Here is a 14,864-nt window from a genome sequence, read left to right as displayed (position 1 = left end):
CTGTCGCTGAAATGATGGGTTTGTTAAAGTGTGCATGTCCTGTTTATACAACATAAGGGTGGGTGGGAGGGCCCAAGGACAATTCCATCTTGCACCTCTTTTTTTTTTTATTTATCTTTGCATCATGTGCTGTTTGGGGCCTTTTTTTTATATATATCTGCCATCCTGTCTGCCACTGCAGTGCCACTCCTAGATGGGCCAGGTGTTTGTGCCGGCCACTTGGGTCGCTTAGCTTAGTCATCCAGTGACCTTGGTGCAAATTTTAGGACTAAAAATAATATTGTGAGGTGTTGAGAATAGACTGGAAATTATGGTTATTGAGGTTAATAATACTATAGGATCAAAATTATTCCCAAATTCTATGATTTAAGCTGTTTTTGAGGTTTTTCTTAAAAAAAAACACACCCAAATCCAAAACGCACCCGAATCCGACAAAAATTCTTAAGGAGGTTTTGCCAAAACGCCTCCGAATCCAAAACACGACCGCGGAACCGAATCCAAAACCAAACCCCGAAAAATGTCCGGTGCACATCTCTATTTATTACACTTCCATCCTAATGAAATCCCTATAAATGTGTATGTATATATATTTTGACATCTTTCTTGGGTTCAAGTTTAGAAGGGAAGCAGTTAGCTTCCCGGACATACGGGATCCCAGCGGTCAATATACCGACGCCGGGATCACGAGGGAGGATGCATTGCCGGCATCAAGATACCAATGCCGCTCGGGATGCCGGCATCACATTACCGACAACCCGCATGCCAAATGTCTACACAGCGGGAAGGAACTGCCAACCTGATGCAGGTGGGAGGTTAGGTTTAGGCTGCAGAAGGGGGGTTAGGTTTAGGCTGCAGCACAGAGAGGGTTATGGTTAGGGACCGAGAAGGGGGGGTTAGGGTTAGGCACTTAGAAGGAGAGGTTAGGGTTAGGCATCAAATGGGGATGGTTAGGGTTAGGCACCAAGTGGGGAGGGTTAGGGTTAGGCACCCACAAGGGAGGGTTATTGTAGGGGGAAAAGGAGGGTTATGGGCATACTGGGGGGGGGGGGCTGTCAGCATTCTGATGGATGGGTGCCATTGTTGTGATTCTAACCGAAGGCATCCCGTCCATCTGCAAATCATACTGATCCTGTTCAGGACATGGGGCCTCCCCAGAGACATCAGTGTACCGGGCCTCAAGATTTATGTTGCCGGCCCTGCTGAACTTGTGGCATGACTGTCTTTGAATGAACCACAGACACAACATGTCGGTGGGAAAAGAAGCTAACTCCCTCCTATTGCGTACAACAATATTAGTGAGAAGCTATAAAAGTAAGCCTCCTTAAATGTATTTACTGTTTTACTATTCCTCAAAGATGCAGGTACAGTATCAGGCGCTTTCAATTAAAGGTTACGCTGGCCTAAGAACCGTGCTACCCGGAAGTTTTCAGCACAGGTCACCAATGTTCTTAATTATTCCTTTGGAATGTCTTAAGAGAGAATATCTTACATGTAATATTTCTGCTAAGAGAACTACTGTAAATCACTGCAGGTTCCTTTCTTGTAACTGATGCAATATTACCCAATTTCCCATACTTATCCAATGTGGACAATGGGGCTAATTCAGTAAGGATTACAAGTTCTGCTAATCCTTTTGTTAGCGTGCTGGGAGCCGCCTCCCCCTGTTCAACAAGCAGAAATTGCAATCAAATCACAATTTCTGCTTGTTAGGAGAAATTAGGGTTGCCTCCTGCCAGCGCACGCAGGAGGCGCTCGAAGGAGGCTAGCCGTCATGTTTCTGATCGCGGCGGTTGCGTGTTAAATCACGCAGCCGCCGTGATCACGGCCACCATTTTCCGTCGCCGCCCCTGCAACACTCCGTCTCCGCCACAGAAACAGAGCGTTGCTAACCCCCCACCCCGCCTCTGCCTGATTGACAGGCAGCAGCGATCACATTTTCTGCGCCCCCCACCGCAGAAAATGCGGGCGCATGTGCAACCTGCATCTTTTTCGTATTTTTTTGCGGTTGGATTGCGTTCTGCGATCCAACCTAAATTAGGCCCAATATACTGACCCAGGGAAATGTAATTAAGATTAGCAGGATAACCTCTCCTCTGTGAAACGCATACTTTGTTTTTTTCCACAAGAGGGTTAAAACAAGGAGGGAACCAATCCCTCTCCATTACATATTACGCTCAGTCTATAGTCCACCTGTTTAACACCACTGCTAGAATTTGCCTATCTCAGTCTCAGGCTAGCATAGTGTAGCCAACCCCACATGGATGTGGGCAGATACGCATGACAGTGGGATGTGTCGATATCTGCAGAATGCTGACATATTCATAACGTCGACATCTGAAATGTCTACATGTAAAATGCTGATATTCTTACTATGCCAACAATTAGGGTAAGGTTGCGGAAGGGAAGTGTTGGTGTTAGGCTTTGGTAGGGGAAGTTAGGGGTAGGCATTAGAGGGGAGGGTTAGGGTTATGCTTGGGGAGGGTTAGGGATAGGTATTAGAGGGGAGGGTTAGGCTAAGGGGTTAGCGAGAACAACCACGGGGTCATCCGGAAGTCACCATCAGCTGACCACCACATCTGGAAGACATGGATAATCTGTCGGATAAGCCTGATAAGCATTGCAATGGTATGGAGTTGTACCTACTAAAGACCGCATTGGCGCAAAGTACATAAGCCAGGCTACAGTACGCCCCGGTATTATGGCATAGGCACTGGGCAATGTGGATAATTCAGAATTGATCACAGCAGCAAATTTGTTAGCAGTTGGGCAAAACCATGGCCCTCATGCCGAGTTGATCGCTCGCTAGCTGCTTGTAGCAGCAGTGCAAACGCTAGGCCGCCGCCCTCTGGGAGTGTATCTAAGGTTAGCAAAAGTGCGAACGAAAGGTTAGCAGAACAGTGCTGACATTTTTTCATGCAGTTTCTGAGTAGCTGCAGACCTACTCCTTCCTTGTGATCACTTCAGTCTGTTTAGTTCCTGTTTTGACGTTACAAACACGCCCTGCGTTCGGCCAGCCACTCCCCTGTTTCTCCAGGCACGCCTGCGTTTTTATCTGACACACCTGCGTTTTTCAGCACACTCCCGGAGAACGGTCAGTTACCACCCAGAAACACCCACTTCCTGTCAATCACTCAACGATCAACAGAGCGACTGAAAAGCGTTGCTAGACCTTGTGTGAAACTGCATAGTTTTGTGTGAAAGTACGTTGCGCGTGCGCACTGCGCACCATAGGCATTGCGCAGAAATGCCGCTTTTTCACCTAAACGCCGTGCTGCGACCGAAAGCAGCTAGCGAACAACTCAGAATGACCCCCCATGTGTACTTCAGGGGGGGGGGGGGGGCCAGATATAACATGTGCAGAGAGAGTTAGATTTGGGTGGGTTATATTGTTTCTGTGCAGGTTAAATACTGGCTGCTTTATTCTTACACTGCAATTTAGATTTCAGTTTGAACACACCCCACCCAAATCTAACTCTCTCTGCACATGTTATATCTGCCCCCCCTGCAGTGCACATGGGGGGTAATTCCAAGTTGATCGCAGCAGGAATTTTGTTAGCAGTTGGGCAAAACCATGGGGGTCATTCCGAGTTGTTTGCTCTGTATTTTTTTCTCGAAACGGAGCGATTAGTCGCTAATGCGCATGCGCAATGCCCGCAGTGCGACTGCGCCAAGTAAATTTGCTATGCAGTTAGGTATTTTACTCACGGCATTACGAGGTTTTTTCTTCGTTCTGGTGATCGTAATGTGATTGACAGGAAGTGGGTGTTTCTGGGCGGAAACAGGCCGTTTTATGGGTGTGTGCAAAAAAACGCTACCGTTTCTGGGAAAAACGCGGGAGTGGCTGGAGAAACGGAGGAGTGTCTGGGCGAACGCTGGGTGTGTTTGTGACGTCAAACCAGGAACGACAAGCACTGAACTGATCGCAGATGCCGAGTAAGTCTGGAGCTACTCAGAAACTGCTAAGAAGTGTCTATTCGCAATTCTGCTAATCTTTCATTCGCAATTTTAATAAGCTAAGATTCACTCCCAGTAGGCGGCGGCTTAGCGTGTGCAAAGCTGCTAAAAGCAGCTTGCGAGCGAACAACTCGGAATGACCCCCCATGTGCACTGCAGGGGAGGCAGATTTAACATGTGCAGAGAGAGTTAGATTTGGGTGTGGTGTGTTCAATCTGCAATCTAATTTGCAGTGTAAAAATAAAGCAGCCAGTATTTACCCTGCACAGAAACAAAATAACCCACCCAAATCTAACTCTCTCTGCACATGTTATATCTGCCTCCCCTGCAGTGCACATGGTTTTGCCCAACTGCTAACAAAATTCCTGCTGCGATCAACTTGGAATTACCCCCATGGTTTTGCCCACTTGCTAACAAACTTGCTGCTGCGATCAACTCAGAATTAGGCCCAATATTTTCATTCCTGTGGCCAGCACTTTATGATAAACTCTGAGAATCTACGTTCTAGACTGCAGAAGGAAATATGTCTGTAACTGAATTACTAATTACATACAGAGAACGAGAAGAACATGTTCTTTATAAGTTATTATCTAATACTGAACTTCATAATGAACTTCTCTCTGTTCTAATGAATGGAAAGAAAATAAAGTGTCTAATTTAAATATATCAGTAAATTTCTATGTTGCCATGGAAATGGGTTGTTTCGAAATCACAAACAGTAATATAGGGAAAACCAGGATGTAGATTAAAAGATAATCAGTATATATGTCATAGATAATGCTGAAATTAGATATGATTTGCCCAAACACAGCATGAGGGTATGACATACAATTTTATTTTCAACATTATTTACTATACATACGTACATTTGATTACATACTATTTATTACTATATATATATTTCTCACTAGCATTGCCTGTTATTTATACATTATTACTCACGTGTGTTACAGTACCTATAATCTATCTCTCCTAGCGATTTATGTACTGCAGGTCCCATGACAAAACAAGTGTTTCTGATCTACTCTATTAACCCATATGATATCATCTTTAAGCTTATTACCAAAAACCATGCACAGTCTGCATAAAATCATGCGTCCACTTCTGCACTTACCTCCAACTCATAATCGGGCCCGTAATTTGTTGGGTGACTATATCTTATATACTGCAGCTATTCCAGCAAACAGGAGATGTGAATAAGGTTATGACATTCGGGCAATTGGCTCTGAATTTATCCAGGTGCTAGAAAAAAATGTGATTACTGTATGCCATCACTGGAATCGAGAAATAGTTCTCAATAGTCCTGATGTTGGTGATATTGGGGCAGATGTATTAAGCTTGGAGAAGTGATAAAGCAGTGATAAGTGCAAGGTGATAACGCAGCAGCCAATCAGCTCCAATATGTAAATTTACAGTTAGGCGCGGGTTGGCTGGTGCATTATCACTTTGCACTTATCAGTGTTTTAGCACCTCTCCAGGCTTAATACAACTGCCCCCCTTGGATGTGCATCCGTGCACAGAGCTGTATACACTTCTGTGTCTGGTCTCCACCATCCTTACACTTTGTTTCATAGTTATCCCCAATATCATTGCCAGTGGCGCATCAAGAGAGGAGGAGGCCGTGTGCAGTCTTCATATTGTCCTCCCCATCTCTAGCCAGCAGCGCAATAGAGCAAAAAAAAAGTAAATCTCTTTACCATAAATGGAAAAGAAACAACAGGCGCTGTAACTGGGCTGGTTTCCTAAGCCGCTGTTGGAAACGGGATGATAGTTGTTCACCCCAAATACATATATATGGATGAACAAGAAATACCAACTGCGCTCAAATGTATTTTTATATATTAATTAAAATCAATGACACAAGTACATATATACATAAACAACTGAATGCTAAAATCTGGCACTACTAGTGCTAAACATACAATATAAAAATTGAGCCTTAATAAGCCACTCTCTGTCAGTGATTTTTCACTTGGGGCAGTCTTTATGCAAAAAATAGCCGATAAACAGCTGATTGTTGGAGGATGATGTCAAGTCCTGCAACGCATGCGTTGACGTGCAAAAACAGGTATCCAGATGAAGGAGAATATTTACCAAGTCCTTGGTGGTAGTTCAGCCGGGTATCCCACCTGGCGGGGTTCTGGAGCAGACTCTCTATCCCTCGCAACAAAGATGGTGGTTCTCCCTTTATTAATGTCCACATCAGAAAAGGACTGGAAACTCCAGACGATAAACAGCGTCCTGTATGTCACTTGGGGGGCCACATCTCTGACCCGGGCACCTCTGAGGACTCCTGCAAGTGACATACAGGACGCTGTTTATCGTCTGGAGTTTCCAGTCCTTTTCTGATGTGGACATTAATAAAGGGAGAACCACCATCTTTGTTGCGAGGGATAGAGAGTCTGCTCCAGAACCCCGCCAGGTGGGATACCCGGCTGAACTACCACCAAGGACTTGGTAAATATTCTCCTTCATCTGGATACCTGTTTTTGCACGTCAACGCATGCGTTGCAGGACTTGACATCATCCTCCAACAATCAGCTGTTTATCGGCTATTTTTTGCATAAAGACTGCCCCAAGTGAAAAATCACTGACAGAGAGTGGCTTATTAAGGCTCAATTTTTATATTGTATGTTTAGCACTAGTAGTGCCAGATTTTAGCATTCAGTTGTTTATGTATATGTGTACTTGTGTCATTGATTTTAATTAATATATAAAAATAAATTTGAGCGCAGTTGGTATTTCTTGTTCAAGCAGCGCAATAGACTCTGGGCACTAGTGTTATTAGGAGTCCCTATATCTATCCCAGAGACTAGTGCGCATGCATAAGTCTCTGGGAAAATGGCACGGTGGCCATTTTCCTAGTGATTTCCCTACTGCACATGTGCGGAATGGTGGCTTCTACCATGCTGCTGCTGCCGACGTGGGACTACAGAAGATAAGTATTGAAAAAAAGGGTATATGGTGTGTGGTGTGGGCCTGCCTGGACCCCGGGGGCCCGGTGCACTGCACACACTGCACCCATTATAGATACGCCAGTGATCCACTAGCTCTATCCTTGGGGTATTTACGCGTATGCACACTCTACCTGTTATCACCCAGTTATGCCCCTTGGAAAGTGGAGATTCATTTCAGTTGCGTACACTTGGTTCCCAGACATGTACTATCATACTTACCTACTCTCCCGGAAGCTGCGGGAGGCTCCCGTTTTTTGGGGTAGCCCCCCGCACCCCCGGAAGAGTGGGCAGGTCTCCCGCATCCTGCTCGCACCCTAGTGATGCGAGCAGGATGGAGATAACCTCCCGCATTCGCGGGTCCGTCGGGTGGAGAAGGAGTTAAAATGACGCAAATTGCGTCATTTTAGCCCCACCCCCTTCCAGCGGACCAGCGAATCGCGGCATTTCCCGATGTGGGGGCGGGGCTTAATGATGTCACAGTTTGGCCCCGCCCCCCGAAGACACCTGCTGCGTCTCCTCTCCGGGCTTCTCCCGGAAAGGAGAATTAAAATGTAGGTAAGTATGGTACTATGCAAATACAGACAACATAGAGTGCCTAATTCCAGTTGGATCGCAAACCGCGATCCAACCGGAATTTCTGCTTTTGCCCTGTGAGCGCATGTGCAGGGCCCGCAGAAAATGCAAATGCCTCTGTCTGATTGACAGGCTGAGGCTTTCGCGGGGCGAAAATGCTCAGTTTCCAAGATGGAGCTTTGCAGGGGCTGCGGCAGGGAAACAGGGGCGGTGGCTTCAGAATGAAGTTATGGTTGGGGCGGCTGCGTGTATCGCACACAGCCGCTCCGATCAAAAAGATTGCAGAGGGCTTCCTGCCGTCGCAGGCAGGCTGCGCTGGCAGGAGCCATCTGCAATTTTAGCAATAACGCTGAAATTGTGGTGCGATCGCAATTTCAGCGCGATCGCAGTGTGTGGGCTGTGGGCTGCATGCTGGGCGGCCTTGCCCTGCAATGGGCGGCCCCCAGCATGCGAGCAAAAGGACTGTAAGTTCTGCGGTTTTGCACAATTTGCAGTCCTTAGTGAATAGGGTTCACAGAGTATGTCTGAAAAACCAGCTTCTATCCTCCCAGCAGGTCTGATTATGTCCTAATGTTTTCCTTTTTAAATATCGAGATGTTTGCAAATTGTATGCTAACGTCGCTTTTAAACCTTTGCACAATAAATATTACAAACAAAACCAAAAATTCAATTACAAAATCAACAAATAAGCAATTCTAAAATAGGTGTAATTTCTTGCAGGCACTGGGGTCAGTAATGCATATTCAATCATTTCTAGTGCGTGGAGATGTGCGCAGGGTGAAGCGAGAGCAAGCTGTTCTCTGCGGACAGATCAATGAGGCATGAACATATAAAGGGAGATACAATGTAGCATGTTCATTTCCAGTTAAAGGATCAAATGTCTCCCGAATGAACAGTTTGAGCCATCCCAGGGCTGTTAGTAATAAGGTTATTTCCTCTGTCTTCATACCAGGTCTTGTTTATGGCACTGCTGTCACATTGCTTTAATGAAAAGAATGCAATCTGTGTATGTTATCAGCATAGTTAAGGTATACAGTACTGTGGTGTGTGTCGATGTAAATTCAGGTGCAGAGTAAGGTCAGCCTAAGAGACTCTGCATAATGTTTATCTGACATCCTGTGGGTAATGCTGACAGCTTACCCTACCAGCAGAGCTTGTCTACTTTAGCTGATGGTTTCAAATTGACGGGTCTGCATTAAAAACATAGTAATAAAAAACAATTGATGAGGTGGAAAAATCTAGAGATAGCATACTGTATAAACACATTACACTGTAACCAGGCCTTAAAATGCCCCTTATTCAGGTAACATCACTCAGTAGTTCACTTTATTCACATTGTGCTACATAATGGTACCCTTTATACACATTATACCACACAGTAGTGCCCCTTATATTCAGTGTCCAGAGTAGTGCCCCTTATACACAATTCCCACAGTAGTAGTTCCCCTTACTATTAATGCCCACAGTTGTAGTGCTCCTTACACATAATGACCGCAGTAGTATCGCCTATACACATAATGCCCACAGAAATGTGTCTTGAACACAAAATGCCCACAGTAGTACTGCAATTTATATACAGAGTGCCCACAGTAGTAGTGCCCCTTATACATAATGCCCACAATAGCAGTGCCCCTTACACATAATGACCACAGTAGTGCTTCTTATAATATAATGCCTTACAGTAGCACCCCTTATACACATCTCTGCCTTTGTCCCTTCAGCAGCTCCATGCCCTGTATCCTTCCAGCAGCTTTCCCACCTCTCTTGTCCCTTCAGCCACCTCTCATCTTGTCTTCAAGATGCACAGAGCCTGCTCCTCTTCATGGCTCTTCTTCACTTCAGCAGCGGTGACAGCATGACATCACATACTGTGTGCTGGAAAAGTAAGCCACTGGCACCTGAGGAGGGGATGAATGCTGTCTAATAGACACAGCATGTGTGAGTACCAAGAAAGGTGGGCTGTAAATGGAGGAGGACCAGGAAGCCACCAGGACCTGAGGAAGTGGGAGGTGCCTGCAGCTCATAAGTAACACTAGTGCATCATCTATTGATGTAGGTGATGTGGTGGGCTTCTCTGTTGGAATTACTGTGCAGGGCAATGGGGGAGGTAGAACTAGTTCCCCCTACCATTACAAGTGGTGGAACACAGTTCCACATCGTTCCCCCACTTTAACCCCTGAATGTAACAATATTTAGGCTCCTAAGAAGATTGTACTGATCTCACTTATAATCAGGGGTTGAGATGGCCGGTATATGGTGACATGCCCGTACCTCCCAACATCGGCTGATGGTAGTTCGGGATCGGGTGTAGCTTTTTTTCACATAAGTACACACATTTTATGAAAACCTGCCAGCCTACAGCAAATTGTGGTCTTCATATGGGGAAAGTCCCCTCAAATGTGGACTTCTGCCACAATATCAGTGCAATTGGGAGGTATGTATACTAAACTGTTGCTGATATTTGGCGAACCTGGCAGGATTAAGGTGGCATCCATGATAATTGCCAGTAGGTGTAGGCAGTGATGTCGAGAGAGTGGGGGAGGAGGTACAGATTACCCGGGCCCAGGCATGCCAGGGGGCCCAGGCTAGAGCACACCAGTAGCCATATTTGGGTGGGATAAAAAAAAATTTCATCATTATAAATCATTATATATATATGTGAACAAGAGAGAGGAACAAGCGCCTATGGTGTAGTATTTCTTTCCAGGGTATATAATCAACCTGCCAATAATAAAATTGCATACCAGATAGTGGCTTGTCTTATAGCGTATCAATCCATTGCTTCAAAGTCAATATCAGAATCTCCCACTAAGGGCGAGTGGTTGCAGCCCATGCTGACCGGAGGAGGCAGCGCGGTGTCAGGACCATCAGACGGTAGCGCTCACTGACACTTGCAATTTTTGCAACTTTTTGCAGACTAAGGGGTGTATTCAATTCCTGTCGGGTCCTTTCCGATGGAAAGGATCCGACAAGTTAGTATTCAATGACTCGGTCAAACTCAACAGGTTTTGGCCATTCCGACAATGTCAATCCGACTTTTGGATTAACATTGTCGGAAATGGGCCTAAACCTGTTGAGTTTGGCCGCACGTCCGACAAGATACGTGGATTCCGAAAATCCACATGTTTCCCGACTTGTCGGAAAAAAGGAGCCGGCATTGAATAGGTCGGAAGCTCTTCCAATCTAAAACAGTCGGAAACTGCCGTCTTTCCGGCAAGACAACAGTTTCCGACTTCAATTGAATACCCCCTATGGGGGATGATTCAGAGCCGCACACTTCTGCGATCAATGTAGCGTCATGTGTCGTAGTTGCATCTGAGACTTTATGCCAATGGTAGTATCAGTTCTTTCATTGGTGTACAAATGTGTGAAGGACTAAGACATCCAGTTGGTGCATCCTAACATGCTACCATTGGATGCAGCGTCGAAACTTGCACATGCTAAGTGCAGATTCTCTATCAGGGTACGGCCTCCAGTGTGAGCAATTATTTGTCTGAATTTACAGCTCTGTGACACGCCTGTGACACTACCATAACTCACCCTTAAGATGGTGCATTTCCATATGTCTGAATCGCCACTCCATTACATTGCAATTCCATTACATCTCTGAGGCTGTGTGTCTTATTCTCAACTGTGACTCTCTGCGTACAAACCGTTGAATGCATGCGCTCTGTGACTTTTTAGTGACGCATGCACAGTAAAAAAACAGACCATTTGCTTGAATATCAGCATTGCGTGTGGCTCTGAATAGGGCCCTAAGGAGCATTTCTAGTTTGCAGCATGGTCTCCCGATAGCAGAGAGTTTGAACTGTGCATACATGCTGGGCACTAGGACCCAAGGAGGTCTGTCCTCCAATCTGTTGTACTGCTGCACCATGTGACTGCAGCCATTTTGTTGTATAACCTTACTTCGGGGATGATTCAGACCTGATCGTAGATGTGCTAAATTTAGCACATCTACGATCAGCTTCCCTGACATGTGGGGGGGACGTCCAGCACAGGGCTAGTCCATCCCGCATGTCAGGCCCGACCCCCCGCGCAAGTACAAAAGCATTGCACAGCGGCGATGCTTTTGTACTGTAAGAGTAGCTCCCAGCCAGCGTAGCTCCTGCGAGCTGGCAGGGAGCTACTCGTCGCTGCCTGGGTCACAGTGGCTGTATGTGATGTCACGCAGCTGCCATGGCCTGCCTCCCCAACGGTCCGGGCATGCCTGCGTTGCCAGGCATACCTGCGTTGCCCGGACCGTGCCCCTAAATGGCGGCCAAACGCTGCCGCCCCCTCCCGCCCAGCGACCGCCTCTGCCTGTCAATCAGGCAGAGGCGATCGCAGGGCTGAGACAGCCGTCGGCTGTCTCCCATGTGCCGGCGCACTGCGGCACCGGCGCATGTGCACTTTAGACCTGATCGCTGCTGTGCGAACAAGCCCAGCACCGATCAGGTCTGAATTAGCCCCTTAGTAGAAAAAGACTGTTTAAGAAGTAACATGATGGAGGACCACTTAGCTCCAGAGAGACCCCAGTGATTATCCGCATGAAGCCATTCCAGAAACCTGCAACACTACCTGCAAGCAGCATAAAGTCACTGGCTAGTGAACTATACAGATCCCCACTTCACTCAAGCTCTGGCATCACCAGCGTGTGTACAACAGTGAGTACGGCTGTACCAGTTATAATTCAATAAACCAACACCACTGGTTAAGGAATTGAGCTGTTAATAGTTTGAGACATCATTCCCAAGAAGAACACACCTTAATATGCTCTGGTTGGATCATCCATACTCATTGGTCCAAATCTAAAGCCTTTTCGCTTTATGTCTCTTAAATTAAATCTTAAGGATTATAACATGCTGCGAACACTGTAAGTTTATATCCCCAACAATAAGTAATTCATTGGATACATTTATTCTACACCGAATGCAGTCATCCAGTATATGCTTGCTGTCGTTATGTATAAGTGCTGCCTATTAAAAAGGTATTAACCTTAGTGTAAACTTTGTCTAAATATGTATATTAAAAATCACGGCAGCAGATGATATTGTTTTTCCATTGTTACACCTGAAGTAAACAGATGGTCATTTTTATATGGGACACAAAAATGCATCCTGTGGCTTTGTACCCAGACTGTGCATTTTTATATGCTAATTGTAATAAAATGGTAAAATGACCATCTGTTTCTGTTACTTTGTAATGGGAAGAAAAGCCTAACATGGGATCAGTAGGAATAATTCAGCGGCTTCCCAATCATGCTAAGACTTGTATACTGTACATCTCAACATCCCTCAAGGAGATAGCAAATTGGTTTTCAAGACAACCTGCCCTTTAGAATGAACGTGTAACTTTAACATGATGTTACACCTTCAATTAAACTTACGTGTCTGTTATTAATTGACCTGTGTAAGCCATTTGTCAACTTTTATTAAGTACATTGCTATCATTTATTAATTGCATTGCTGTGCATTGGACCATAATGGTACTCAGAGTGTCACTCTGCTGTTTCCACAAACACATGTGGGTATTATCATGACCAGTTTTAGACCTTGTGGCACCCAGGGCGAACATTTTCGTTGGTCCCCCTCAGTTCAAAACAGGGACAATGTGCGCCAAAGGTGAGCACAAAAAATGTAGGTGCATGGCTTCATGGGTAAGGGGCATGGCCGCAGAATAGTACCAATTCACATTACACCACACAGTAGTGTCCGTCCTTCACATTACACCACACAGTATTACCCCTTATACACGTTACACCAGGTAGAGCCCCTTTTACATACATTACACCAGATAGAGACCCTTGCACAAGTTACACGAGGTAGAACCTCTTATATACGTTGCGCCAGGTAGAGCACCTTATACACATTGCGCCAGGTAGACCCTCTTATACACGTTACACCAGGTAAAGCCTCTTTTACACAGTTTACGCCAGGTAGAGCCCCTTATACATGTTATACCAGGTAGAACCCCTTAAACACGTTATGCTGGGCAGAGCCTCTTATACACATTGCGCCAGATAGAGCCCCTTATACACATTGCACCAGGTACCCCTTATACACATTGCACAAGGTACCCCTTATACACATTGCACCAGGTAGCTACTGATACACATTGCACTAGGTAGCCTCTTATATACATTGCACTAGGTAGCCTCTTATATACATTGCACTAGGTAGCCCCTTATACAAATTGCACCAGGTAGAGCCTCTTATACACATTGCACCAGGAAGAGCCCCTCTATAGAGTGTGTGTATTTATATGTGTGCATGTGTTTGTGCACCGATGCCTGTGTCCACTCACCATCCAGTCACGGCAGTACTGCCAGTAGGTCCCCCGGCTCCCAGCTCTCCTACCTCACATCCTCCAGCCAGCTTTTAGGTAAGCTGCAGAATGCTGGCAGCGGGGGTGGCCAGCTAGCGTGGGGGGGGGGGGGGGGGCAGCAAGAGGCGGCCAGCATGGTGTGACCAGTCAGATTCTAGATAACATTTTCAAAAATGCAATTGAAAAATGATAGCTACTCCCTTTTTCTACAGACCCCGGAAGCAACACCCAGCACAGAGAAGATGTCACATTCGCTGCCCCTCGCCGCTGAAGCTGCAATAGCTCTACCAGAGGTTAAAGCAGGAAAGCAGCTTAAATAACTATGGCAAGTCAGATCTAGAGGCCCTGGGACGTGCACACAAGGACGAGGTGGGAACCACCCAAATATCCCTGTAAACATTTCTGCATCACGGCCACCGCCACCAAAGGAGGGAGAGGACTGATGACTGCAATTCGATCAATGAAGGGACTCCACAAAGAAGGAACATTTGCCACCAAACTATAAAGGTAGGAGGTGTGTGCACCAGAATCCCCTGCCGAGCAGCATCAGATTTTGTAACACCATGTGGCTGTTACGTTCACTGTACTTGGTACTCCTGGAACTGGGCGGATGAGCCCCAAGTACAGGAACGTAATGCTGGAGTGGGAATTGAGTTCAGCAGCAACCCCTACAGAACCCTGACTCCGTTGTTCCACCCGCGTGGTCAGTCTATGCCTGTGAGACTATGTTTGCTTGGGCCCACGGCAGCCGCATTTGAAGGGCGGATTATGTCTGCCCAACTCCGATGCCCCCCGGTCTTAGTTGGAGACAAGGCGTAAACTGAGACGGGGCAATAACAAGGGGAACCTTTAACTAAACAGAAACTCGAGTTAGGGGCAACTACAGAACTCAAACAACAGTATGTGCGGCACCACCACCAGGACAAACTACAACAAATGAAATGCTGTCCACATGCCGACACAATACTACTGTGTACCGGCAATGACAGCATACGCAGAACCCTCTGCAGAAAATCCAAAGCGAATATAACGGACAGATACGGCCAAGGCCGTAAGGTGCGGCAAAGCCGCTAC

The 14,864-nt window shown here is 46.2% G+C and overlaps 1 long non-coding RNA gene across 3 annotated transcripts in view; it reads left to right on the top strand.

Moving 5' to 3' along the window:
• Positions 1–14,864, top strand: part of LOC134957103 (uncharacterized) — a 304,559-nt gene that overhangs the window by 147,059 nt on the left and 142,636 nt on the right. Inside the window, exon 4 of one of the 3 annotated variants that reach the window (XR_010186460.1) lies at positions 14,003–14,297. The exons of the other annotated variants lie outside the window; for them this stretch is intronic. This is a non-coding gene — a long non-coding RNA (uncharacterized LOC134957103). The remainder of the gene's footprint in view (positions 1–14,002; positions 14,298–14,864) is intronic. 3 annotated transcript variants of the gene reach the window in all.

Source organism: Pseudophryne corroboree, chromosome 9 (assembly GCF_028390025.1).
Source record: "Pseudophryne corroboree isolate aPseCor3 chromosome 9, aPseCor3.hap2, whole genome shotgun sequence".
Classification (NCBI taxonomy): Eukaryota; Metazoa; Chordata; class Amphibia; order Anura; family Myobatrachidae; genus Pseudophryne; species Pseudophryne corroboree.
This window is presented reverse-complemented; position numbering and strand designations above follow the sequence as displayed.